The 27,183-nt window shown below is 50.9% G+C and overlaps 1 protein-coding gene across 3 annotated transcripts in view; it reads left to right on the plus strand.

Annotated features, from left to right (window-relative positions):
* Nucleotides 1–27,183, plus strand: part of RAPSN (receptor associated protein of the synapse) — a 67,959-nt gene that overhangs the window by 24,271 nt on the left and 16,505 nt on the right. The gene's annotated exons all lie outside the window — the stretch shown is intronic.

A 27,183-nucleotide genomic window follows, 5' to 3' on the forward strand; every position in this document is an offset into this window, starting at 1 on the left:
GGGCCATAGCTTGAGAGTAAAGAAGAAGAGAGTTAAGGCAGTAGTAAGGCAGGGGACTTTTACTCAGAGAGTAGTTAATGCATGGAATGGCCTCCCTGGAAAGGTAGTGGCAGCAGAAAAAGTAGATAAGTTTAAATTAGAATTAGATATGTACCCGGAGGTTATGGAGATAGAGGGGTATGGGGATGTTGATATGACTTTTAGGTAGTTTGAGCATTGATGGGTGATTGTGTGTGTGTACGAAGTGCTGTTGGTGGGGGTCTTGTCAAGAGGGGTTGTGTGGTTGATGTGTGTTTTTAACAAAGTCCATGCCCCCTCTCCTGAAGGGAAGAATTTTTTTTTTCAAAAACTACAAAAACAAACAAACAAGCAAAAAAATTATTTCATTAATTAAAAATGTTTTTCGGCATTTTATTCCTTGGATCCTGTGTGGATGGGTTGGTGTGGTGTTGCACAGGCATGATGGGCTGAATGGCCTCCACCTGTGTTAGATTTCCTTGTTACCTTGTTTCCTTGTATCATGTTATGTATTGTTTTTGGCCCCATCTATCATTGCTGAAGAATCACTTAAAATTAAAAAAATTGTTGGATCCGGATCTGGATTCGGTAATTCACCAAAATCAAATCAATTCGTCCTTGTCACATACCCAACATGTCCACCAAGTTTCGTCCGAATCCGTCTGCAACTTTTTTGAGATATCGTGATATCATTTTGAGATATCATTTTGCCAAAAACGAAAATCCGATGGCGCTCACTTACACTTCCTCACTCATCGGCGGTCTGTCAGCGACTGACAGCTTCTGCAGGTGGGAAAATATTCACGTATACGGATTAGGATCGCCTACATACATGCACCAAACCACGCCTCCCTAGCTTCATTTGTATACACACGAAAAATTAAGGTTGAATACTTTTTGAACACACCTCGTATATGTCTGTATATATATATATATATATATATATATATATATATATATATATATATATATATATATATATATATATATATATATATATATATATATCTATGTCTATATGTATATATATATATATCTATGTCTATATGTATATATATATATATCTATGTCTATATGTATATATATATATATATATATATATATGTATATATATATATATATATGTATATATATCTATATGTTTATATATATATATATATATATGTATATATATATATATATATATATATATATATATATATATATATATATATATATCTATCTCTATATGTATATATATATATATATATATATATATATATATATATCTATATGTTTATATATATATATGTATATATATATATATATAAGTATATATATATATATATATATATATATATGTATATATATATATATTGTTGCGGATTCGCGCCCGCCGGCGTGCGAACGGCCACGTAACTCGAATCGCGGCACGTCGCCCACCGGACGGACAATCCAGTCGTGACCCTCTCGGACTAACGCCGGGAACCAGTCACGGGTGGACCTTTCGGTCTCACCGCGATCGAGCCAATCAGCCCCCGCGTGGGATAGGGTTGCTCGCCAAATTCGAACTACCTAAGTACCCACGCGGAGGGTAGACCGGGCGATCGCACCTCGCCGCAGGTCGACTTCGGACACGGGCCACTTAAGCGACCCGTTCCGTACTATCAGAATAACCGAGCGGTGTTATCGTCGACCTCGACGGTTCGATTAATTATCGGGCGTATTCAGCCCACTACCAACCCTTTACGTGAAGCAAGATGGGGATTCAATGGAGGAAAAGACGAAGCGAAGCGGGAGAACAGTTCAACAATAAAGCACATTTATTCGCGACGAACGGAAAGCACACAAATACAATTCCACCAAATGCACACAAAAAAAGAAAACACACTTCCATTTACACAAAAGCAAACATAAAAGTGAAAACACAGTGCAGAGCTAATACCGACTACCGAGCACACGGCAACACTTATACAATTCTACTTCACAGACGGCGCCGACAACACATACCCAAAACCAAGGAAAAGAAATCCCCCAAGAATGAGGTAGGCCTGAGGCCGAGACCGGGTCGGGCCTACCCGTCTGGTGATGAGACGCGGAGCGGCGATGGCCCCGCAACCCGCGGGCCTCGTGGACAGTGCCTGGCAGGGGGTGGGAACGGGGCCCCCTTGGTCGCACTATCTCAGCGCGGGGGGAAACAGGAGGGGGTTGCTGATGCTCGGGGTATAGAGGATCTTTATTATCCCTGGTGTGCGTCTCCACCTCGGCCAGGTCGCGCTGCCGGCCTCCCTCGGGCGTGCAGCTCCTGGCACCGACGCGAGCACCCCCTCGTCCGACTCTCTTCAGCTTCTCCAGCCACTGCAGGCTTCGGGCTCCAGACTTCTTTCGTTCTCGTTTGCGACTCTCGTTCTCTCTCTTCGTTCTCCTTCGCGACTCTCCTCTGCGACCCTCTTCTGACTGACGAACACCGTCCTTTTATCCCCCCGTAACTTCGCCTTTGACCCCCTCCCTTTGACCTTTCACCTCGCTCCCCATTGGCCCGAGAAAAAGTGGGCGTGAAGGCTTTTTGATCCACAAATTTGCATATATCGATCGCCCTGGGGCGGGGCCAGTCGCCCCTCGCTCACCGATTGGACGGCAAAAAGTGGGCGTGTGTCGTTTTTGATCCGTTTTTGAAGCAGAAAATCCGTGATTTTGTACACGCTGTTCAACGTGCGCCCTGCACGAGTCCAACACCGGTACCCACAGCGGGGCAAGAACGGTGGCGATGCTACGGTTGCGAGGTGTGACGTGAAGGTCGTGGCGGTTGTGGTGAAGCGGTGGTTGTGGTCGGTGGTTGATGTTGTGGTTGTGATCATGGCGGTTGGTCCAAAATAAAGATAGTAAAAGAAAAACGGCTATCCTGAAGAGTCGCAGCACGTATAAATGACATGTATTCCCACTAGACAACGGGTTTGGGCCTAACTACACATGCACTTACCGAGATACCTCACCTAAGGGACCTGAATGGTGGTTTGCGAATCTGGTAACCACAACACTACCCCCTTCCCTTTTTACAGACTCGTCCCGAGTCGTCAAATTTTCGTGTGCCATCATGTGTAGTTTTCCCCTAGTACATTTTACCTCCGGATCCCTGAGTGCGACATTCATGGTATTCGTGTCCCCAAAATAAATAACCTGAGGGCTGCGTAACTATCTAAACAAACTCACTCACACGGACGACTTAAATAAAATTGCCGGCGCTAGACAGACATGCCGGGGGCGCACTCATATGTACAGTACATCTTAACCTTAACTTACAAATTTTACACTAAACCATGGCCCAGGATCAATGAACTCTGCAAAAAGAAAGCAGTTAGCAGGGAGCCAGGCTGCCCACATGCAGTCTCTGGCTCAAACAATGCAGGTGACAGGGAACGTGGCTGGCTGCTCACACGCAGTCCAAGGCCTTCCCTTTTGAACTGAACTCAGTGAACCACAATGGTGCTTGGGCTGCACAACGCAGTCTCCGTGCCAGCTCAAGTGGCACACGCAATGAGCACAACGAATGGATGCATGAACACAAACACGGTGCACGGGCCGCCACTGCAGGCCCGTGTTGTAGCTGCCAACAGGGCAGTTCTTGCAGCTTGCAAACTGTTGCTTTTACGATCCTGGCGCACATGGCAATGAACAGGGGGGGGGGGGCAAAGCAAAATTGAACGGGGCTGGTGAACATGGGCAGTGGGCATGGCATGGCAAAGGCAGCAGGCAAACACAGCCCGCAGAAGAAGGCCGCTGCAGGCAAACACAGCCCGCAGAAGAACTGGCCGGCACAGGCCTCGAAGAAAAACAGCCAGCAGATGAACTGGCCGGCACAGGCCTTGCAGCACACAGCTGCCGATGAAGTTGGCCGGCCTCCGCCTTGAAGCAAAACACGGCCAGCCGATGAAGTTGGCCAGCTCTTGCCCTTCAGTGGAGGTTGGTGGAGGGAGTGCGGTGGTGCTGGCCACTCGGAAGGCGGGCTCGGACCTACCTACCTGTCTCCCTCCCAACCTATCGCCTTTGCCTGTCACTGTACATACCCACTCCCTTAATTTGTCAAACCCCAATTTAGCCCCAACTTATTTTTTTTGTTGTTTTTATTTTTACTTCCCCACTATAAATCGTCCCCTAACCCCCTTTATCGTCCTTGTTCGGCTAACCTATTCTGTCACCTAGCCTACTCCCAACCCCTACGTTCCCTTCCCGGAGGGGAATAAGGGAGAGCTAACGTCCTGTGCTGAGGCCCAACGAAGCCTCAGGATGGCCTCCCCAGAGTTCGGCGATCTATAACCAAAGTGGGTCCAGCGGCCCACAACGAGAGCGAGGGGATGGATGGTGCGGAGGGGTACACTTCCTAATCTACCCTATCCATTTAACTGTTAAACTACCCCGGGGCTTTCAACAAGCGCCTCTCGCTTAAACTATTGGTTCTATAAACCCAGATTCCCGTCGCCTGTGTTGGTGTCCTCACAATTTCGGGCCTCGCCCCCCAATTTTCTCTCCGTGCCCTCACACGGTCTCCCGGCTGGGACACGTGGCTCCCTTTGGCAGGCACGACCCTCTGCCGAATCTCCCGCTATGGCACCCCCGGGCACTGCACTGCCTCCGAGCCTACCAGCTCCCTAACACCGGGGAGTGCCCCCCATGGCACCTCCCCTGAAACGCACACGTGGCAGGCTGGCTTCCCGGGCCCCTTTCCGAGGGTCACCCGTGCCCACAACACTGCCCACGCGGCTAATGGCGCCCCGGGCCCCCGCACCAAGCAGGCGCACCCGTGCCCACTACGCTATCCCGGCCCCCCATGGGCCCTTGGCCTACCGCGGCCGACTAGCCTGGTGCCCGGGGTACCCACTCAGCGATACTCACCTTTCGCAGCCACGCTCCCAAGCCCGTCAACAGGGCTCCTGCACCCCTCCAAATGGGTCTCGAGCCTACATTCCCACCAACAGCAAAACGACCTCCGTTTTGTAAATTTGACTAACCCCCTAACTCACTTTACTCTGACCCCGGGGTCCCTTGGGCGGGAGTCACTCCTCCCCCCAATCACTCATCGCACCATGCATTCCCCATTCACTCCACACAACACAGACCCGCTGGCCTCACTCACTCACCAAGCACATGCCTCACAACTCACCAACTCTTCAACACACTCACCGCTGAACTCTGCCATCCTTCTAACTACATCCCCTAACTAACTCGTGCTCCCACGTCGTCCCTTAAACTACAGCACGTTCCTTTTAACACTACGTAGCTAAACTACGTCCCCTCTACACACTCACTGTCAGTCACTGTCTCCAAATAAATCATTTTATTTCCCAACCTAAAGCTCACTAAATCCCTCTACCTAATCCATTCCACGGACTCCATGAGGACTTACCCCTGCCCCATGAAGTCGGTCTAACTAAGCTAACCCTTCCCCCTAACTAGTTTCCATCCTGTGCCCAGGTAAGGGGGTCTTTCACCCCTTGCCCAGGAATCCTGTACACCCGAAAGTGAGGCTTGCTGTTTTTTTTTTCTCTTTACATGCGCAGCACCTGCGCGGCAACTCAGAGCTCGCGCACTTTGCACCTGCCCGTGACGTCATGCAGCTGCACGTGTTCCTCGTCCCTCCTTGGACGGGACCATCCGGCAGAGATACCCCTCCTGCCGGATTCCAACCCCACGTGCAGCCATGACGTCACCGTGCGCATAAAAAAAACACAAGCCACACGTCTCGAGGGGTTCCCCACGCGAACACATGTGCTTTGCCCGTTGGAGCTTAACACACACGATCGCGTGGAGAACCCGTCCGGTCCAAATCCATTTACCTGCCTAAACTTTGTCCGTCCGCGGGATCGGCAAATCCACCGCGTGCGTTTCCGGACCGGGACTTCACTCTCGCAAGCGAGCACGTGGCGGTCTCGTGCGTTGCACAGCACGAACCGCGTGCTCACTGCTGGGTGAACCCGGCACGGTCCTCGAAACAACCACAGCCGCTACTCGGCTTTCTTTACTCTGTCGCCGTCTCCGTCTCCATTCAACCCACGCACACCTGCGTGTTACGACGCACACAGTCCACACCATTAAACTCACCCCGGGAGACGCGGCTGCGTGCTCCCGCATGCCAACCGACATCTCCCTCTCATACCGCTCTCTCACACACACGGTCTCCCTTGCACACAGCGACCTTGCACACGGCCGTTCACTCACGCACGGTGCCTCACCACTCACACAAACCATACTACTTACACACGCGGGGGAACTCACCCGCGGTTCCTCATCCACACACCGTGCCTCACTCATACACGCGGGGGCACTTAACCGCGGTGCCTCATCCATACACACGGCGACACTCACACACGCGGTCTCTTCCACACACGGTGCCTCACCCACACACGCGGGGGCACTAACCCGCGGTGCCTCACTCACACTCCGTGCCTCACCCACACACGCGGGGGCACTCACCCGCGGTGCCTCACTCACACTGACCGTTTCACTCACACACACGGCCTCACTCACACACGGTGCCCCATCCACACCCGGCGTGCTGGGAAGCACGCACTCTGGCACCATCGCCACCACACCACTCACACACGGGGTCGCTTCCACACACGGGGACGCACTCACCCCTTGCACCACACACACAGGGACAACCACACTGGGGATTCGTGTCCCCACAAGGGTCTCCGGGGCCTCTATACCCCCCAAGCTCTCCAAGCACCTGTCCACAGCACCCGTCCCCTCAACCTCGCAAAGCACGACCGAACTCACCTGGTCGTGACTCGCCTCAAGGGGGGGTACTCCCTCCCCTCGTTCCTGGAGGAGGCCATCCAGGTGCTCGCACTGGGTCTCTACCCAGTCCGCCAGCTCACCCCCATTATCCTCCACTACCTCCGTGTGTGCGTCACTTACCCCGTCCTCACCATGCAGTCTCTCCTCTATTTTTTCTATCTCCCGTGTCTCTGCCAACTCTTCACCCTTTACCTCCCTTGTCTCAACTATTATTTCCTTTGTCACGGCCTTCATGCCCGCCTGCAGGCATCGGCCCATGTTCTGCGTCTCACCCCGTAGCTCTTTCATTTCTTCCTTCATGTTTGCTTCCATTCCGTTTATTTGCTGTGTATTCGCATCCATCGTCGTTTTCACTTCATTCATTTGCTTGTTCATTTCGTTTTTCATTTCATTTGTATTTGTATCCATCTTTTTGTTCATTTGTTGTGTATTCGCATCCATCTTTTCGATCATTTTCGCATTCATCTTTTCGTTCATTGCCGCCAGCATGGCGCATAGCTGGGCCATGTTGGATGCACTCAGCTGAGCCGTTTCGGCAAGGGTTGGGGAAGGGTTTTGGTGGAGAGGGGGGGGGAGGTGTCATACACCGCGGCCGCTGCCGCACCCACCTCGGGCCCTGGGTTCAGTTGGGCGAGTCCGTGTTCCTGCGCAATCAACATTTCCTGCTCGGGGATTCCATCCTGAGCCATGGATTCTACACATTCTACATCCATTTCTAATACCCCCGGCTCCCGCTCGCCTTGAGACGCCATCTTGCTTCTCGTGAAGGGTTAATTTAACTCGCTCGTAATTTGGAGGGAATCGGGGGTCGCTTCTCTCACCCCTGGACCGATTCCCGTGAATTTAATTGGAGACAGGAGAGCCCGTTGTCCCGTTCTCCAATACCAGTGCCGCGAGGAGGGCGATGAATTTGTATCCCACTCCTGACACCAGTGTTGCGGATTCGCGCCCGCCGGCGTGCGAACGGCCACGTAACTCGAATCGCGGCACGTCGCCCACCGGACGGACAATCCAGTCGTGACCCTCTCGGACTAACGCCGGGAACCAGTCACGGGTGGACCTTTCGGTCTCACCGCGATCGAGCCAATCAGCCCCCGCGTGGGATAGGGTTGCTCGCCAAATTCGAACTACCTAAGTACCCACGCGGAGGGTAGACCGGACGATCGCACCTCGCCGCAGGTCGACTTCGGACACGGGCCACTTAAGCGACCCGTTCCGTACTATCAGAATAACCGAGCGGTGTTATCGTCGACCTCGACGGTTCGATTAATTATCGGGCGTATTCAGCCCACTACCAACCCTTTACGTGAAGCAAGATGGGGATTCAATGGAGGAAAAGACGAAGCGAAGCGGGAGAACAGTTCAACAATAAAGCACATTTATTCGCGACGAACGGAAAGCACACAAATACAATTCCACCAAATGCACACAAAAAAGAAAACACACTTCCATTTACACAAAAAGCAAACATAAAAGTGAAAACACAGTGCAGAGCTAATACCGACTACCGAGCACACGGCAACACTTATACAATTCTACTTCACAGACGGCGCCGACAACACATACCCAAAACCAAGGAAAAGAAATCCCCCAAGAATGAGGTAGGCCTGAGGCCGAGACCGGGTCGGGCCTACCCGTCTGGTGATGAGACGCGGAGCGGCGATGGCCCCGCAACCCGCGGGCCTCGTGGACAGTGCCTGGCAGGGGGTGGGAACGGGGCCCCTTGGTCGCACTATCTCAGCGCGGGGGGAAACAGGAGGGGGTTGCTGATGCTCGGGGTATAGAGGATCTTTATTATCCCTGGTGTGCGTCTCCACCTCGGCCAGGTCGCGCTGCCGGCCTCCCTCGGGCGTGCAGCTCCTGGCACCGACGCGAGCACCCCCTCGTCCGACTCTCTTCAGCTTCTCCAGCCACTGCAGGCTTCGGGCTCCAGACTTCTTTCGTTCTCGTTTGCGACTCTCGTTCTCTCTCTTCGTTCTCCTTCGCGACTCTCCTCTGCGACCCTCTTCTGACTGACGAACACCGTCCTTTTATCCCCCCGTAACTTCGCCTTTGACCCCCTCCCTTTGACCTTTCACCTCGCTCCCCATTGGCCCGAGAAAAAGTGGGCGTGAAGGCTTTTTGATCCACAAATTTGCATATATCGATCGCCCTGGGGGCGGGGCCAATTCGCCCCTCGCTCACCGATTGGACGGCAAAAAGTGGGCGTGTGTCGTTTTTGATCCGTTTTTGAAGCAGAAAATCCGTGATTTTGTACACGCTGTTCAACGTGCGCCCTGCACGAGTCCAACACCGGTACCCACAGCGGGGCAAGAACGGTGGCGATGCTACGGTTGCGAGGTGTGACGTGAAGGTCGTGGCGGTTGTGGTGAAGCGGTGGTTGTGGTCGGTGGTTGATGTTGTGGTTGTGATCATGGCGGTTGGTCCAAAATAAAGATAGTAAAAGAAAAACGGCTATCCTGAAGAGTCGCAGCACGTATAAATGACATGTATTCCCACTAGACAACGGGTTTGGGCCTAACTACACATGTACTTACCGAGATACCTCACCTAAGGGACCTGAATGGTGGTTTGCGAATCTGGTAACCACAACAATATATATATATATATATGTATATATATATATATATATATATATATATATATATATATATATATATATATATATATATATATATCTATATGTTTATATATATATATCTATATGTTTATATATATATATGTTTATATATATATATATATCTATATGTTTATATATATATATGTTTATATATATATATATCTATATGTTTATATATATATGTATATATATATATATCTATATGTTTATATATATATATGTATATATATATATATATATCTATATGTTTATATATATATATGTATATATATATATATATATATATATATATATATATATATATATATATATATATATATATATATATATATATATATATATATATATATATATATATATATATATATATGTCTATATGTATATCAATCGCCGAATATCAATATACCTAAGAACCTGCGCGGGTAGCCTACCGAGAGACCATACCTCGGTGCAGATCGGCTTGGACACGAACCACTCAAGTGCTCCAGTCCGTTCTGCAGTGATAACCGAGCGGGTATTATCGCCCTACCTCACCGGATCCGATTCTATTTAACGGGTATTTAACAACCCAACTATTATTACGCAATGCAAGATGGCATTTCAATGGGGACAAAGGAGGACGCAAAGAACGGGGTACATTTAACCAAACACATTTATTTCAATGAACACGTATGCACGTATGTACAGCCAAAGCAATCATGCACGGGACGGGGACAAAGACACGAGCAAGGCAAAAACACTACGACCGACTATTACTTATTAATGTACAAGCACTTAACCAGTTTTACTTACAGGACACGGCGCCACCAACATTCATTCAAAAGAAAAGAAAAGGCTACCCCCAAAGACAAGGGTGCCAGACAGGGTCCGTAGACCTTTATGGCGTGGAGCCTGGATGACTGAACAGGCCCCACGAGACCGTTGCAGGTTACCTACACCCTCGTGGTGCGATGGTGGGTGAGTCGCGACGTCTGTCCCCCACGGCAGCTCGGACAGCTGCGGCTGAGCTCGGCCTTCCACGGGGCCGGCAAGCTCTCTCCGGTGCTCTCCACACGGATGTGCAGGCGTGCGCGACAGAGCTGGCAAAGCGGCGCCTCCTGTCCACATCCCCTGTCCCACGCCCAGACTCCCCACCGACTGCGAGCTCCGTCGATACGAACCACCGAACCCAAGACTCTCCGAAGACCAAGACGAAACCACCAACGCACACGACACACGCACAGATGAAAACCACCACGAAGACCCAGACCTGGCGTCCTGCGCGCCCTTATATTCCTCAGTTCCAACGCCTCACTCCTCCCCGTTTATCGCTCCGCCCCCCCCCTCCTTCCAGCTCCTGCGGGAAACTTTGAGAAAGGGGGCGTTCCTTATTTCCAGTGCCTCACTTCCACGAATCGACCAATGACTAATGATCTCCCCGATCGGCACGCGGGAAAAACAGGTGGGAAAATCCGCGCACCACCGATATCCCTTGTTCCTTTCGCTTTGTAGAGACGGTTTTGATGAGCGGAGAGGGTTGTGGTTTGGCTTGTGGAGAAGGGGATCGGCAGTTGGCATAGCGGGGAAGTTGGTTGTGTGATTGGCGTAATTGTGGTTGGCATTGTGGTTGAGGTGATGGCGTGGTTTGTTGAGAGGCAGGTGTGGTTGTGGTTGGTGGTTGAGGGGATCGTAGTTGTTGTGATGGTGGCGTTGTGAAGGTGGTTGTGATGGTTGAAATGTGATTGGTCCAAAATAACGATAGTCAAAGAAAAACACTATCTCAAAGGATCAGGTCAGGTCAGGTCAGGTATGGGAGCATGTGCCAGAACAGCGCGTCGCTGCGTCCACTTTCCGCCGGTACTCCAGGGGCCTCCGTCTGGCCATCCCCCAGGCAGATGCCAGGCCCATCCCCATCTCCTTGAGATGATGGTCAACCTGCTGCAACCATGAGGCACGTGGTCGGCCCACTGGCCTCCTCCACTCATGAGACTCCCTCGCTGAGAGAATCTGGTGAGCAGGATCAGCGTCAGGAAAACGAGCCACATGTCCATACAGCCGCAGCTGACGCTCACGGACTATGCAGGTAACAAATCTCATCCGAGTCTCTCTCAGCAACCGCTCGTTGGACACAAAATCCGACCAGCGATAGCCAAGGATTCTCCGAAGAGACCTGGTACCAAAGGAATTAAGTCTCCGTCTCAGATCCTTGGTCAAAGTCCAAGTCTCGCACCCATAGAGCAAGACTGGAAGTACCAAGGACCTGAAGACTCGGACTTTCGTCCTCCCGCAGAGGTACCGGCAGCGCCACACCCCATGATCCAGTGAATCCATGACTCCCCAGGCCCGACCCAGATGTCTATTGACCTCCGGCTCACAACCTGCGGAGACATGAATATCACTGCCAAGGTAAGTGAATCTATCCACGACCTCAACATCCTCATCACAAACAGACACAGACAGGACAGCAGCATCCAAGATGTCACCGAAAGCCTGGATCTTTGTTTTGACCCAAGAAATCCGTAATCCCAACGGCTCCGACTCCTCATTCAGCACCTCGAGGGCCCCCAAGAGGATGTCTAAAGTCTCCGCAAAGATGACTGCATCATCTGCAAAATCAAGGTCCGAGATCTTGACATTGCCAAACGATGCACCGCAACTTGATCTCTCCGACATCCTCCCAAAAATCCAGTCCATACAAGTGCTGAAAAGTGTGGGGGCAAGTACACACCCCTGACGAACTCCAGTAACAACTGGAAATAAGTCAGAGATGGTACCACCACACTTCACAGCACTCTCAGTACCAGAGTAGAGTTCAGACATCAGATCGATCAGTTTTGGTGGCACCCCACGAAGACTAAGAATCCTCCAGAGGACATCCCGATTCACTGAATCGAACGCTTTGCAGAGATCAACATAGGCTGCAAGCAGCCCCTGCCGAAACTCTCGTCTGCGTTCGGTGAGGACACGAAGTGGAAGGATACGGTCAATCGTTGACCTCTTTGGTGTAAAGCCTGACTGCTCTGGACGCTGGTGCTCAAGCAGATGGTGGCGAACCCTATCAAGAATTATCCGAGCAAAGACCTTGCCCGGCACTGAGAGCAGCGTCACCCCTCGGTAGTTGTTGCAGTCTTGGCGATCACCCTTCCCTTTCCAGAGAGGGACAACAAGGCCCCTCTTCCAGTCAGTTGGGATGATGCCTGTGTTCCAGGCAGAGCACAAAACTGCATGCAACGACGCGAGTGCAGCATTTCCACCAGCCTTGAGAAGTTCGGCATGGATGCCACAGATCCCTGGAGCTTTGCCCCGTTTCAACTGGTTCACCGCAGCCCGTGTTTCCACAAGCGATGGTGGACCACAGTTGATTCGAGGGTCAGCAACAGGGATTGGAACACCCTTGATGTCCAACTCGACAGCTGGGGGATCAGCCTGGTACAACCGCTCAAAGTAACCGGCCCAGCGGGCCTTCACTTCAGACTCCTCTGTCAAGAGCCCCCCACTCTCTGCTCGAACTGCAGTGCTCCGAGGGATGGGCTTGGATGAACGTAATGCGCGAATTCCCCTGTAAGCGGGACGAGAATCACCTGTCCACAGGTGATGCTCTACCCCCTCACAGATTCCTCGCACATAGGCCTCCTTGTCCACCCTCAGTGCACGTACAGTTTTACGCCTCAGCTCCCTGAACAGCTCAGCTCTGCCATTCAGCCTGGCCCTGCGACTCTGGTCAATGGTATCCAGTGTCCCTTGAGAGACAAAATTCTTCTTTGCCCTGCGGTGAACTCCAAGGCATCCACCGGCAACATCAAGGACGGTGGTCTTGAAGGTGCTCCACAACTCTTCAGGATCCCCCAAAGCACCCAGACCCCCCAAGTGTCCACTCAGCCTGTTTGCAAACTCCTCAGCTACTCTCTCATCCCTGAGCTTGGCAACATCCAGCCTAGGCTGGGATGGTACCATTCTCCAGGATTTAAGGTGCAGCTTTAGAGTTGCTACAACAAGCCTGTGGTCAGTATTGAGGAACTGAGCACTCCGGTAGACCCTGCAGTTCTGGATCATCCTCCAACGACCGTCAATGAGGACATGGTCAATCTCCTTTGCCACACCGCCAGCGTTGGAATACCAAGTCCAGCGATGAGCTTGCGGGCGCTGAAACCATGAACCAGCCACCCTAAGTCCATGACTTCTTGCAAAGTCAAGGAACTTAGTGCTATTCTGGTTCATAGTTCCTGACCCATGGGGACCAACACACACCTCATAACCATCCCTATCAGTTCCAGTCGATGCATTGAAATCCCCCAAGACTAGAAGTGTATCTCGTCTGGGGCACTGATCAACCACAGACTCGAGTGTGGCGTAGAATGTGTCCTTCACGGTAAGATCACTCGCCTCAGTCGGAGCATAAATAGAGACCAGGGAAATGACACCTAAGGAGTGACGAATCCTTAATCTCATAATACGCTCGTTGACCGGTGTTACCTCAATTATCATTGGGGTCAGCTTATTGGACACAGCTACAGCAACTCCTTGGGTATGGTAACCATCAGAGCGACCAGACCAATAGTAGGTGTAACCACCCACCATTATCTCGCCGCAATCCGGTCTCCGAACCTCAGAGAGAGCTGCAATCCCGATGTCCAAACGCTTGAGCTCAGATGATAACAGAGACAGGTGATCATCCTCTCTTAGGGATAGGACATTCCAGGCACCCACCCGAAGGGACCGCCTCAGGTTAACCCAAGGAGACCGCCGTCTGGTGGACGACACCTCAGCACCACTCCGACACACTCTCCCGCAATCTGACCCAGGGATGTTACCCCGTGGTTTCCCTCCTATCAAAGATTGGGGGTCCCGAAGGCTTTGCCCCAATCCCATCATCCGGTGAGCTGCCCTGCGAAGGGAAGCTGCACAGGAGGTACTCCCACGGAGTGGGTTTTCAGATTTTTTTGCGTTTTTGCGTTTTGCGGAATGAAGCGTTTTACGGTGGCTGGAGTGCAAATCCTGCCACCAACCTCCTAATAAGAAGTAACCCAACTGCAGGAGGACGTCCGCAGACACAGTTGGGCACTAGATATGGATGGCCGTTGGCTCACAAGGAGCTCCTCCGCCCTTTGACAGGTTTTGTTTTTAATCCTGCTGGGTGTCCATATCCAAACACCCTCCTCACCAGAAAACCTGGTGGGGGAGACGGTTTAGTCGCCGACAACCCGACCATGGAACAGGTTAGTACAGGTTTACATGGTACCTGTAGCAGGTCACAGATCGAACCTGACCTCAAAGGATCACAGCCCTGTTAACACGAAAAATACCCATTAAACAATGGTGGGGAAATCTAACTCAACACAGACTTATCGATCTAACTGAACTGAGGACCTTTATGGTGTTCTGCGAATTTCCACAGCCGTAACAATATACATATAAAATATATATATATATATATATATATATATATATATATATATATATATATATATATATATATATATATATACATATATATATATGATCAAAACAGTGAGAACTCCTCCGAACCCAAAACAGAAACCATACACAGCACTGAACTTATACACAAAACTTACAGGGTGTCCCAAAAAAATGTACTCACATTTTGGCTTCTCATAACTCATTGAATTTTTCATTTATTTTCAGATCAAATTGACCATAATAATGGCAGAAGTACGACTCGGTTTTGAAGAAAGAAAATTTATCATAAAGTGCTACTGGAAGCACGAAAACATCATGGAAGTGCAAAGACAATTTAGAAGACATTTTCACAAAGATCCACCAGCGCGACGCACCATTGCTCGCATCCGAGATAAGTTTGAAACAGATGGAACTGTGCATGACATCCACAAGGAGCGTTCAGGAAGACCACGGTCATCAACCACCCCCGCAAAGGAAAATCAATTGCTGGAAACCCTCCACTGATACCCACGGAAATCTGTACGACAAATTGCTCGTGAGACAGGAATCCCAAAATCAAGCGTCCATCGCATTTTGAATAGAATTAATTGGAAAAGTTACATTCCAAAATTAAATCATGCTCTAAATGAAGACAAACCTGACCGGAGAGCTGAATTTTGTGAGTGGTACCTGGGCAAATGCGAAGAAGATGCAGCATTTCCATCCAAAATTGTTTGGAGCGATGAGGCCAGCTTCAAGTTAAATGGCTCAATTAACCAACACAATTGCACCTACTGGGCTCCTGAAAATCCGCATGTTACTATGGAACTCCATTTAAACTTACCAGGGGTTACTGTGTGGTGTGGGATATCAGCATTGGGCATCCGAGGGCCATTCTTTTTTGACTAAACTGTCAATGGGGATGTTTACTTAAACTTGCTGCAGGAATCCGTTGGTCCACGTGTCGAAGAGATATTTGGTGACGAAGAGATTTACTTTCAGCAAGATGGAGCACCTCCCCACTACCACCGTGATGTAAGGGCCTATCTCGAAGCAACTTTTCCGAACAGATGGATTGGGCGAAGAGGTAGTGTTGAATTCCCTGCGTGTTCCCCAGACCTCACTCCAATGGACTTCTTCTCATGGGGATATCTCAAAAATAAGGTTTACGGCTCAAAACCAGCAACAGTCGATGAGCTGAAAGGGGAAATTGAAAGACAATGTCTTGCAGTTCCAAATGAAATGATTCGTAACGCTGTTGAACCCATTGGTCCGCGTTATCAGCTGTGTTTGGAACGTGATGGTCATCAGTTTGAACATTTGTAAACATGCATTTATACATTTATACATTTAACCATTAATCTTGTTTCTAAGTCAATAAACAACACATTTATTATCATTTAAAGAGTGACTACATTTTTGGGACACCCAGTATATGTATATATATATATATATATATATATATATATATATATATATATATATATATATATATATATATATATATATATATATATATATATATATATATTGTTGTGGTTACCAGATTCGCAAACCACCATTCAGGTCCCTTAGGTGAGGTATCTCGGTAAGTACATGTGTAGTTAGGCCCGAACCCGTTGTCTAGTGGGAATACATGTCATTTATGCGAGCTGCGACTCTTCAGGATAGCCGTTTTTCTTTTACTATCTTTATTTTGGACCAATCGCCATCACCACAACCACAACATCAACCACCAACCACAACACCGCTTCACCACAACCGCCACGACCTTCACGTCACACCTCGCAACCGTAGCATCGCCACCGTTCTTGCCCCGCTGTGGGTACCGGTGTTGGACTCATGCAGAGCGCGCGTCGAACCGCGTGTACAAAATCACGGATTTTGTGCTTCAAAAACGGATCAAAAACGACACACGCCCACTTTTTGCCGTCCAATCGGTGAGCGAGGGGCGACTGGCCCCGCCCGCAGGGCGATCGATATATGCAAATTTGTGGATCAAAAAGCCTTCACGCCCACTTTTTCTCGGGCCAATGGGGAGCGAGGTGAAAGGTCAAAGGGAGGGGGTCAAAGGCGAAGTTACGGGGGGATAAAAGGACGGTGTTCGTCAGTCAGAACGAGAGGAGAACGAGAACGAAAACGAAAACGAAAAGGAAAAGGAAAAGGAAAAGGAGAACGAGAACGAGAACGAGAACGAGAACGAGAACGAGAACGAGAACGAGAACGAGAACGAGAACGAGAACGAGAACGAGAACGAGAAGGAGTCGGAACGGAGGGGACGAGTGTGGAAGTCTGGAGCCCGAAGCCTGCGGTGGCTGGAGAAGCTGAAGAGAGTCGGACGAGGGGGTGCTCGCGTCGGTGCCAGGAGCTGCACGCCCGAGGGAGGCCGGCAGCGCGACCTGGCCGAGGTGGAGACGCACACCAGGGATAATAAAGATCCTCTATACCCCGAGCATCAGCAACCCCCTCCTGTTTCCCCCCGCGCTGAGATAGTGCGACCAAGGGGGCCCCGTTCCCACCCCCTACCAGAGACCGTCCACGAGGCCCGCGGGTTGCGGGGCCATCGCCGCTCCGCGTCTCATCACCAGACGGGTAGGCCCGACCCGGTCTCGGCCTCAGGCCTGCCTCATCCTTGAGGGTATTTCTTTTCCTTGGTTTTGGGTATGTGTTGTCGGCGCCGTCTGTGAAGTAGAATTGTATAAGTGTTGCGGCGCCGTCTGTGAAGTAGAATTGTATAAGTGTTGCCGTGTGCTCGGTAGTCGGTATTAGCTCTGCACTGTGTTTTCACTTTTATATTTGCTTTTTGTGTAAATGGAATTGTGTTTTTTTTTTTTTTGTGTGCTTTTGGTGGAATTGTATTTGTGTGCTTCCCGTGTGCCGCGAATAAATGTGCTTTATTGTTGAACTGTTCTCCCGCTTTGCTTCGTCTTTTCCTCCATTGAATCCTCATCTTGCTTCACGTAAAGGGTTGGTAGTGGGCTGAATACGCCCGATAATTAATCGAACCGTCGAGGTCGACGATAACACCGCTCGGTTATTCTGATAGTACGGAACGGGTCGCTTAAGTGGCCCGTGTCCGAAGTCGACCTGCGGCGAGGTGCGATCGCCCGGTCTACCCTCCGCGTGGGTACTTAGGTAGGTCGAATTTGGCGAGCAACCCTATCCCACGTGGGGGCTGATTGGCTCGATCGCGGTGAGACCGAAAGGTCCACCCGTGACTGGTTCCCGGCGTTAGTCCGAGAGGGTCACGACTGGATTGTCCGTCCGGTGGGCGACGTGCCGCGATTCGAGTTACGTGGCCGTCAGCACGCCGGCGGGCGCGAATCCGCAACACTGGTGTCAGGTCGTGCGATACAAATCCATCGCCCTCCTCGCGGCACTGGTATCGGAGAACAGGAAAACGGGCTCTCCTGTCTCCGGCTAAATTCACGGGAATCGGTCCAGGGGTGAGAGAAGCGACCCCCGATTCCCTCCAAATTACGAGCGAGCGAAATTAACCCTTCACGAGAAGCAAGATGGCGTCTCAAGGCGAGCGGGAGCCGGGGGTATTAGAAATGGATGTAGAATGTGTAGAGTCCATGGTCCAGGATGGAATCCCCGAGCAGGAAATGTTGATTGTGCAGGAACACGGACTCGCCCAACTGAACCCAGGGCCCGAGGTGGGTGCGGCAGCGGCCGCGGTGTATGACACCTCCCCCCCCCTCTCCACCAAGACCCTTCCCCAACCCTTGCCGAAACGGCTCAGCTGAGTGCATCCAACATGGCCCAGCTATGCGCCATGCTGGCGGCAATGAACAAACAAATGAATGAAGTGAAAACGACGATGGATACAAATACAAATGAAATGAAAAACGAAATGAAAGGCATGAACGAAAAGATGGATACAAATACAAATGAAGTGAAAACGACGATGGATGCGAATACACAGCAAATGAGGGAAGAGATGAAAAAGTTCCGGGGTGAGACGCAGAACATGGGCCGATGCCTGCAGGCGGGCATGAAGGCCGTTAGCAGGGAACTTAAAATGGCGACTCCACGTGTCGGAACGAACGAGCTGGAAGGGGGTGCAACGGCTGACAGGCCCGCGGTGGAGGCGGGTAAGGAAAAAGTAATTCGGGAGACAAGAGACGAGGTGAAAGTAATTGCGAGGGAGAGAAAAGAACAATTAATACGGAAAGCAAGGATGAGGTACGCGGAGATCGTGAAAGAGCAAGGAGTGAAAAACAGGGAAGGACGGGAGCGACTTAAAGAGAAAGCAAGGTTGACCTACATAAAGATAAGGGAAAGACGCCAGAAAGAAGCGGAGACTAATAGACAGGAGGGGACAACAGAAACTTATAAATGTATAGAGACACGGGAGACAAAAAAAATAGAGGAGAGACAACACGATGAAGACGGGGTAAGTGACGCACACACACACACACGGAGGTAGTGGAGGATAGTGAGGTTGAGCTCGCGGAGCGTGTGGGGACCCGGTGCGAGCAGCTGGATGACCTCCTCCAGGAACAAGGGGAGGGAGTATGCCCCCTTGAGGCGAGTCACGACCAGGTGAGTTCGGTCGTGTTTTGCGAGATTGAGGGGACGAGTGCTGTGGACGGGTGCACGGAGAGCTTGGGGGGTATAGAGGCCCCGGAGACCCTTGTGGGGACACAAATCCCCAGTGTGGTTGTCCCTGTGTGTGTGGTGCAAGGTGTGAGTGCGTCCCCGTGTGTGGAAGCGACCCCGTGTGTGAGTGGTGTGGTGGCGATGGTGCCGGAGTACGTGCTTCCCAGCACGCCGTGTGTGGATGAGGCACGGAGTGTGAGTGAGGCACCGCGGGTTAGTGCCCCCGCGTGTGTGGGTGAGGAACCGTGTGTGAGTGAGGCCGTATGTGTGGATGGAACGGCCAGTGTGAGTGAAGCACCGCGGATGAGTGCCCCCGCGTGTGTGAGTGAGGGACGGTGTATGAGTGAGGCACAGCGGTTGAGTTCCCCCGCGTGTGTGAGTAGTATGGTTTGTGTGAGTGGTGAGGCACCGTGCGTGAGTGAACGGCCGTGTGCAAGGTCGCTGTGTGCAAGGGAGACCGTGTGTGTGAGAGAGCGGTATGAGAGGGAGATGTCGGTTGGCATGCGGGAGCACGCAGCCGCGTCTCCCGGTGTGAATGTGATGGAGTGGACTGTGTGCGTCGTAACACGCAGGTGTGCGTGGGTCGAATGGCGACGACGGCGACAGAGGAAAGAAAGCCGAGTAGCGGCTGTAGCTATTTCGGGGACCGTGCCGGGTTCACCCAGCAGTGAGCACGCGGTCCGTGCTGTGCAACGCACGAGACCGCCACGTGCTCGCTTGCGAGAGTGAAGTCCCGGTCCGGAAACGCACGCGGTGGATTTGCCGATCCCGCGGACGGACAAAGTTTAGGCAGGTAAACGGATTTGGACCGGACGGGTTCTCCACGCGATCGTGTGTGTTAAGCTCCAACGGGCAAAGCACATGTGTTCGCGTGGGGAACCCCTCGAGACGTGGGGCTTGTGTTTTTTTTTGCGCACCGTGACGTCATGGCTGCACGTGTGGTTGGAATCCGGCAGGAGGGGTATCTCTGCCGGATGGTACCGTCCAAGGAGGGATGAGGAACACGTGCAGCTGCATGACGTCACGGGCAGGTGTAAAGTGCGCGAGCTCTGAGTTGCCGCGCAGGTGCTGCGCATGAAAAAAAAAAAAAACAGCAAGCCTCACTTTCGGGTACACAGGATTCCTGGGCAAGGGGTTTTAGACCCCCTTGACCTGGGCACAGGATGGAAACTAGTTAGGGGGAAGGGTTAGCTTAGTTAGACCGACTTCATGGGGCAGGGGTAAGTCCTCATGGAGTCCGTGGAATGGATGAGGTAGAGGGATTTAGTGGGCTTTAGGTTGGGAAATTGATTTTTGGGACATTCGAGGACAGTGACAGACTGTGGATGTGCAGAGGGGACGTAGTTTAGCTACGTAGGTTAAATGGAACGTGCTATAGTGTAAGGGACGACGTGGGAGCACGAGTTAGTTAGGGGAGGTAGTTAGAAGGATGGCAGAGTTCAGTGGTGTGTGTGTTGAAGAGTTGTTGGTGAGTGAATTGGAAGCATGTGCTTGGTGAGTGAGTGAGGCCAGCGGGTCTGTGTGTATGGAGCGAATGGGGACTGCATGGTGCGATGAGTGATTGGGGGGAGGAGTGACTCCCGCCCAAGGGACCCCCGGGGTCAGTGTAGAGTGAGTTAGCTGGGTTAGTCAAATTAACAAAAATGGAGGTCGTTTTGTTGTTGGTGGGAATGTAGGCTCGAAACCCATTTGGAGGGGTGCAGGAGCCCTGTTGACGGGCTTGGGAGCGTGGCTGCGAGAGGTGGGTGTCGCTGAGTGGGTGCCCCGGGCACCAGGCTAGTCGGCCGTGGTAGGCCAAGGGCCCATGGGGGGCCGGGATAGAGTAGTGGGCACGGGTGCGCCTGCTTGGTGCGGGGGCCCGGGGCGCCATTGGCCGCGTGGGCAGTGTTGTGGGCACGGGTGACCCTCGGAAAGGGGCCCGGGAGGCCGGCCTGCCACGTGTGCGTTTCAGGGGAGGTGCCATGGGGGGCACTCCCCGGTGTTAGGGAGCTGGTAGGCTCGGAGGCAGTGTAGTGCCCGGGGGTGCCATAGCGGGAGAGTCGGCAGAGGGTCGTGCCTGCCAAAGGGAGCCACGTGTCCCAGCCAGGAGACCGTGTGAGGGCACGGAGAGAAAATTGGGGGGCGAGGCCCGAAATTGTGAGGACACCAACACAGGCGACGGGAATCTGGGTTGTTAGAACCAATAGTTTAAGCGAGAGGCGCTTGTTGAAAGCCCCGGGGTAGTTTAACAGTTAAATGGTTAGGGTAGATTAGGAGATGTACCCCTCCGCACCATCCATCCCCTCGCTCTCGTTGTGGGCCGCTGGACCCACTTTGGGTTAGATCGCCGAACTCTGGGGAGGCCATTCTGAGGCTTCGTTGGGCCTCGACACAGGACGTTAGCTCTCCCTTATTCCCCTCCGGGAAGGGAACGTAGGGGTTGGGAGTAGGCTAGGCGACAGGATAGGTTAGCCGAACAAGGACGATAAAGGGGGTTAGGGGACGATTTATAGTGGGGAAGTAAAAATAAAAACAATAAAAAAATAAGTTGGGGCTAAATTGGGGTTTGACAAATTAAGGGAGTGGGTATGTACAGTGACAGGCAAAGGCGATAGGTGGGAGGGAGACAGGTAGGTAGGTCCGAGCCCGCCTTCCAAGTGGCCAGCACCACCGCACTCCCTCCACCAACTTCCACTGAACGGCAAAGGCTGGCCAGCTTCATCTGCTGGCTGTGTTACTTCAAGGCCTGTGCCGGCCCACTTGATCGGCAGCTGTTGTGTTGCTGCAAGGCCTGTGCCGGCCACTTCGTCTGCAGCTGTGGTACTTCAAGGCCTGTGCCGGCCAGTTCATCTGCCCGCTATGTTTGCCTGCAGCGGCCTTCTTCTGCGGGCTGTGTTTGCCTGCTCACCTTTGCCATGCCATGCCCACTGCCCACGTTCACCAGCCCCGTTCAATTTTTGCTTTGCCCCCCCTGTTCATTTCCATGTGCGCCAGGATCCGCAAGGCAACAGTTTGCAAGCTGCAAGAACTGCCCTGTTGGCAGCTACAACACGGGCCTGCAGTGGCGGTCCGTGCACCCTGTTTGCGTTCATGCATCCATTCGTTGTGCTCATTGCGTGTGCCACTTGAGCTGGCACGGAGACTGCGTTGTGCAGCCCAAGCACCGTTGTGGTTCACTGAGTTCAGTTCAAAAGGGAAGGCCTTGGACTGCGTGTGAGCAGCCAGCCACGTTCCCTGTCACCTGCATTGTTTGAGCCAGAGACTGCATGCGGGCAGCCTGGCTCCCTGCTAACTGCTTTCTTTTTGCAGAGTTCATTGATCCTGGGCCATGGTTTAGTGTAAAATTTGTAAGTTAAGGTTAAGATGTACTGTACATATGAGTGCGCCCCCGGCATGTATGTCTTAGCGCCGGCAATTTTATTTAAGTCGTCCGTGTGAGTGAGTTTGTTTAGGTAGTTACGCAGCCCTCAGGTTATTTATTTTGGGGACACGAATACCATGAATGTCGCACTCAGGGATCCGTAGGTAAAATGTACTAGGGGAAAACTACACATGATGGCACACGAAAATTTGACGACTCGGGACGAGTCTGTAAAAAGGGAAGGGGGTAGTGTTGTGGTTACCAGATTCGCAAACCACCATTCAGGTCCCTTAGGTGAGGTATCTCGGTAAGTACATGTGTAGTTAGGCCCGAACCCGTTGTCTAGTGGGAATACATGTCATTTATGCGAGCTGCGACTCTTCAGGATAGCCGTTTTTCTTTTACTATCTTTATTTTGGACCAATCGCCATCACCACAACCACAACATCAACCACCAACCACAACACCGCTTCACCACAACCGCCACGACCTTCACGTCACACCTCGGAACCGTAGCATCGCCACCGTTCTTGCCCCGCTGTGGGTACCGGTGTTGGACTCATGCAGAGCGCGCGTCGAACCGCGTGTACAAAATCACGGATTTTGTGCTTCAAAAACGGATCAAAAACGACACACGCCCACTTTTTGCCGTCCAATCGGTGAGCGAGGGGCGAATTGGCCCCGCCCCCAGGGCGATCGATATATGCAAATTTGTGGATCAAAAAGCCTTCACGCCCACTTTTTCTCGGGCCAATGGGGAGCGAGGTGAAAGGTCAAAGGGAGGGGGTCAAAGGCGAAGTTACGGGGGGATAAAAGGACGGTGTTCGTCAGTCAGAACGAGAGGAGAACGAAAACGAAAAGGAGAACGAGAACGAGAAGGAGTCGGAACGGAGGGGACGAGTGTGGAAGTCTGGAGCCCGAAGCCTGCGGTGGCTGGAGAAGCTGAAGAGAGTCGGACGAGGGGGTGCTCGCGTCGGTGCCAGGAGCTGCACGCCCGAGGGAGGCCGGCAGCGCGACCTGGCCGAGGTGGAGACGCACACCAGGGATAATAAAGATCCTCTATACCCCGAGCATCAGCAACCCCCTCCTGTTTCCCCCCGCGCTGAGATAGTGCGACCAAGGGGGCCCCGTTCCCACCCCCTACCAGAGACCGTCCACGAGGCCCGCGGGTTGCGGGGCCATCGCCGCTCCGCGTCTCATCACCAGACGGGTAGGCCCGACCCGGTCTCGGCCTCAGGCCTGCCTCATCCTTGAGGGTATTTCTTTTCCTTGGTTTTGGGTATGTGTTGTCGGCGCCGTCTGTGAAGTAGAATTGTATGTGTTGCCGTGTGCTCGGTAGTCGGTATTAGCTCTGCACTGTGTTTTCACTTTTATATTTGCTTTTTGTGTAAATGGAATTGTGTTTTTTTTTTTTTGTGTGCTTTTGGTGGAATTGTATTTGTGTGCTTCCCGTGTGCCGCGAATAAATGTGCTTTATTGTTGAACTGTTCTCCCGCTTCGCTTCGTCTTTTCCTCCATTGAATCCTCATCTTGCTTCACGTAAAGGGTTGGTAGTGGGCTGAATACGCCCGATAATTAATCGAACCGTCGAGGTCGACGATAACACCGCTCGGTTATTCTGATAGTACGGAACGGGTCGCTTAAGTGGCCCGTGTCCGAAGTCGACCTGCGGCGAGGTGCGATCGCCCGGTCTACCCTCCGCGTGGGTACTTAGGTAGGTCGAATTTGGCGAGCAACCCTATCCCACGTGGGGGCTGATTGGCTCGATCGCGGTGAGACCGAAAGGTCCACCCGTGACTGGTTCCCGGCGTTAGTCCGAGAGGGTCACGACTGGATTGTCCGTCCGGTGGGCGACGTGCCGCGATTCGAGTTACGTGGCCGTCCGCACGCCGGCGGGCGCGAAATCCGCAACAATATATATATATATATATATATATATATATATATATATATATATATATATATATATATATATATATATATATATATATATATATATTAGTTTAGCCCTATCTCTCAACAGTGAAGAATCACTAAAAAAATTATCGGATCTGGATTCGGATCTTCAACAAAATCTAATCAGTTCGTCCTTGTCACACACCCAAACTGCCCACAAAACTTCATTCAAATCCATACACAACTTTTGAAATATCCTGCAAATAAGCAAACAGCCAAACACACAAACAGAGACAGACATGGGTGAAATGTATCCTCCTTCCACATTCGGTGGCAGAGGTAACAATGGTAAATACATGATGGATGAAGCATTCAAAGAAATACATTGCAAAACATTTTTAGCGGTTGCTGTGTGATGCAATTGAGCACGTAAAGAGCATGTCTATAGCTAAAGCCTGTCCTGATTTCGGGCTTATTTGCCCTCATCAGGATCTTCTTCTTCTTTCGGCTGCTCCCGTTAGGGGTCGCCACAGCGGATCATCCGTGTGATCCGCATAGTGATTTGGCACATGTTTTACGCCGGATGCCCTTCCTGACGCAACCCTGGTTGCCTCTTACGACACAGTGATATGGTACACCTATTTTAACCGGGGTATACACCAGCCCAGTATACTGGTACTCATTTCGCCGACCTCAGAAGGATGACAGGCTGAGTCAACCCCTGGTGTATTAATTCAGTGGCCCAACGGGGCTTGAACTCAGGACCCTTTGGATCCCAAGCCGCTGCCCTAACCACTGCGCCAACACCAGGCTTGCCCTCATCAGGATGACTTATTGTAAATTTGCAGATTATGCAGTTGTACCACATGAGACATATTCCATGGTTGATGCTCACCATTGCAGCTGGGAGGTACTATTGATGCTTAAACAATGAATGTGGTCATTATTGGTTCGATATTTATATGGTAAGCCATCCTCATGAGGGTAAATAAGTCCAAATTCAGGAAGGCATGTTGTTGAAGTCGTGGGGACTCACTCCTATGGAGGAGGGGTCCAATTGTATGATCATGCATTCTGGCCTTTCGGGTTTGTGATGTGTGTGTTTGTTTGACCTTGTGCTTCAGCCTTTGGGCTCAGGGGCATGTGTATGCCAATGGGGGCAGTGTTGTTAGTGTGTGCACTTTGGCTGTGGTGTCAAGATGCATATCCCAAACTGTTTAAATGTTTTGATTTTTTTATAACCTTTTTTTTTAATATAAAAAGGCTCCTTCATAAGAGGGTAAATTAGCTCAAAATCTGGATAGGCAGCCCCTTTTGATATTTAACCAATGGTGACCATAAAATCTGTTTGACAGAGTCGCCGGGCTGAAGCCTCCGGGTTGGAGGTGATGCTTTGGTGAAGGAGTTTACTTCCATTGGAGATCGGGGGAGCACTCGTCACGCTCCATACATTTCGATTTATCCGCTGAACGCACCACGTGCCTTCCGGTTGATTGGTTTTCGTTAGTGGGAACAACCTTCTGGGTGGCAGACAGACCTGTCGGTGTTGGTGAAGTGATCTTTCGACGAAGTGAGCGAAGTGACCCTTTCAACATTTACACCCTTTAGATCACTTTGACCCCTTGATCCTTTACACCCATTGACCCTATTTAGATACTTTAGACCCCTTAAGGCTTTTTCAGACTTTTAAAGACTTTGTAAGACCCTTTAGACCTTTCAAGACCACTTACATAACGTATACTGTCCAGCCTGGTGGAGGTATGCGCTCTACCGAGTGCCGTTCTAGTAATTGATGTTTTTCTATTCTCGCAGAATTGACTAAATTGCAGATGAAAATGGCTCTGACTCGTTTTTATTTTCTCTTTCTTTGTGGAATTTGTTATGATTTGTGAGGCACATTAAAATGTGAAATGAACAAAAATAATCGCACACTCTCGAGGAACTTCAGGGAGCCATCATCAGTGTCATTCGCAATATCACACAACTTGAACTGGCCTGTATTTTTAGGAAGAAAATAAAACGAGTGGATATTTGTCTACACGTCTGTGGGGACCATTTTTAACATCTACTGTATGCAGAACAAACTAAACAAGAACGATAATTGCTTTGCAATACATGTCCCCTTCAGATGTGATATTTTCCAAGTACAAAAAGGATATAGCTCTGCGAAAAATTGATGAAACGTCCTGAAACTCGAACTTTTTCTGTAACTTATCATAATAAAGCCATGTACCAAATTTTAGTTGAATATGTTAAAGGGGTATGGGGGGGGGGAAGTCTGAAAAACCACAGGTGGGACGGACGGACGGACAGACGGACAGAGAGCAAACCTATTGTCCTCTCCGGTGAAGCTGTTGAGGGACTAATCAGCTGTATTTAAGGTGCACAGGGGCTTTTAGATCACCCTAAATAATAAGTATCGTTTACTTATTTACAACGTCCTTTGAATGTTAATTCGATTTTTTTTTTTAGGAATAGCCTTTACTGTTCAATAAGCGATTTATAATTGTGAGGAACAGGTGGTTATGATGTGTGTGGCGTGTGCGATGCACGC

This window comes from Eptatretus burgeri, chromosome 5 (assembly GCF_056783735.1).
Source record: "Eptatretus burgeri isolate ZD-2024b chromosome 5, Ebu_testis_v1, whole genome shotgun sequence".
Lineage (NCBI taxonomy): Eukaryota > Metazoa > Chordata > Myxini > Myxiniformes > Myxinidae > Eptatretus > Eptatretus burgeri.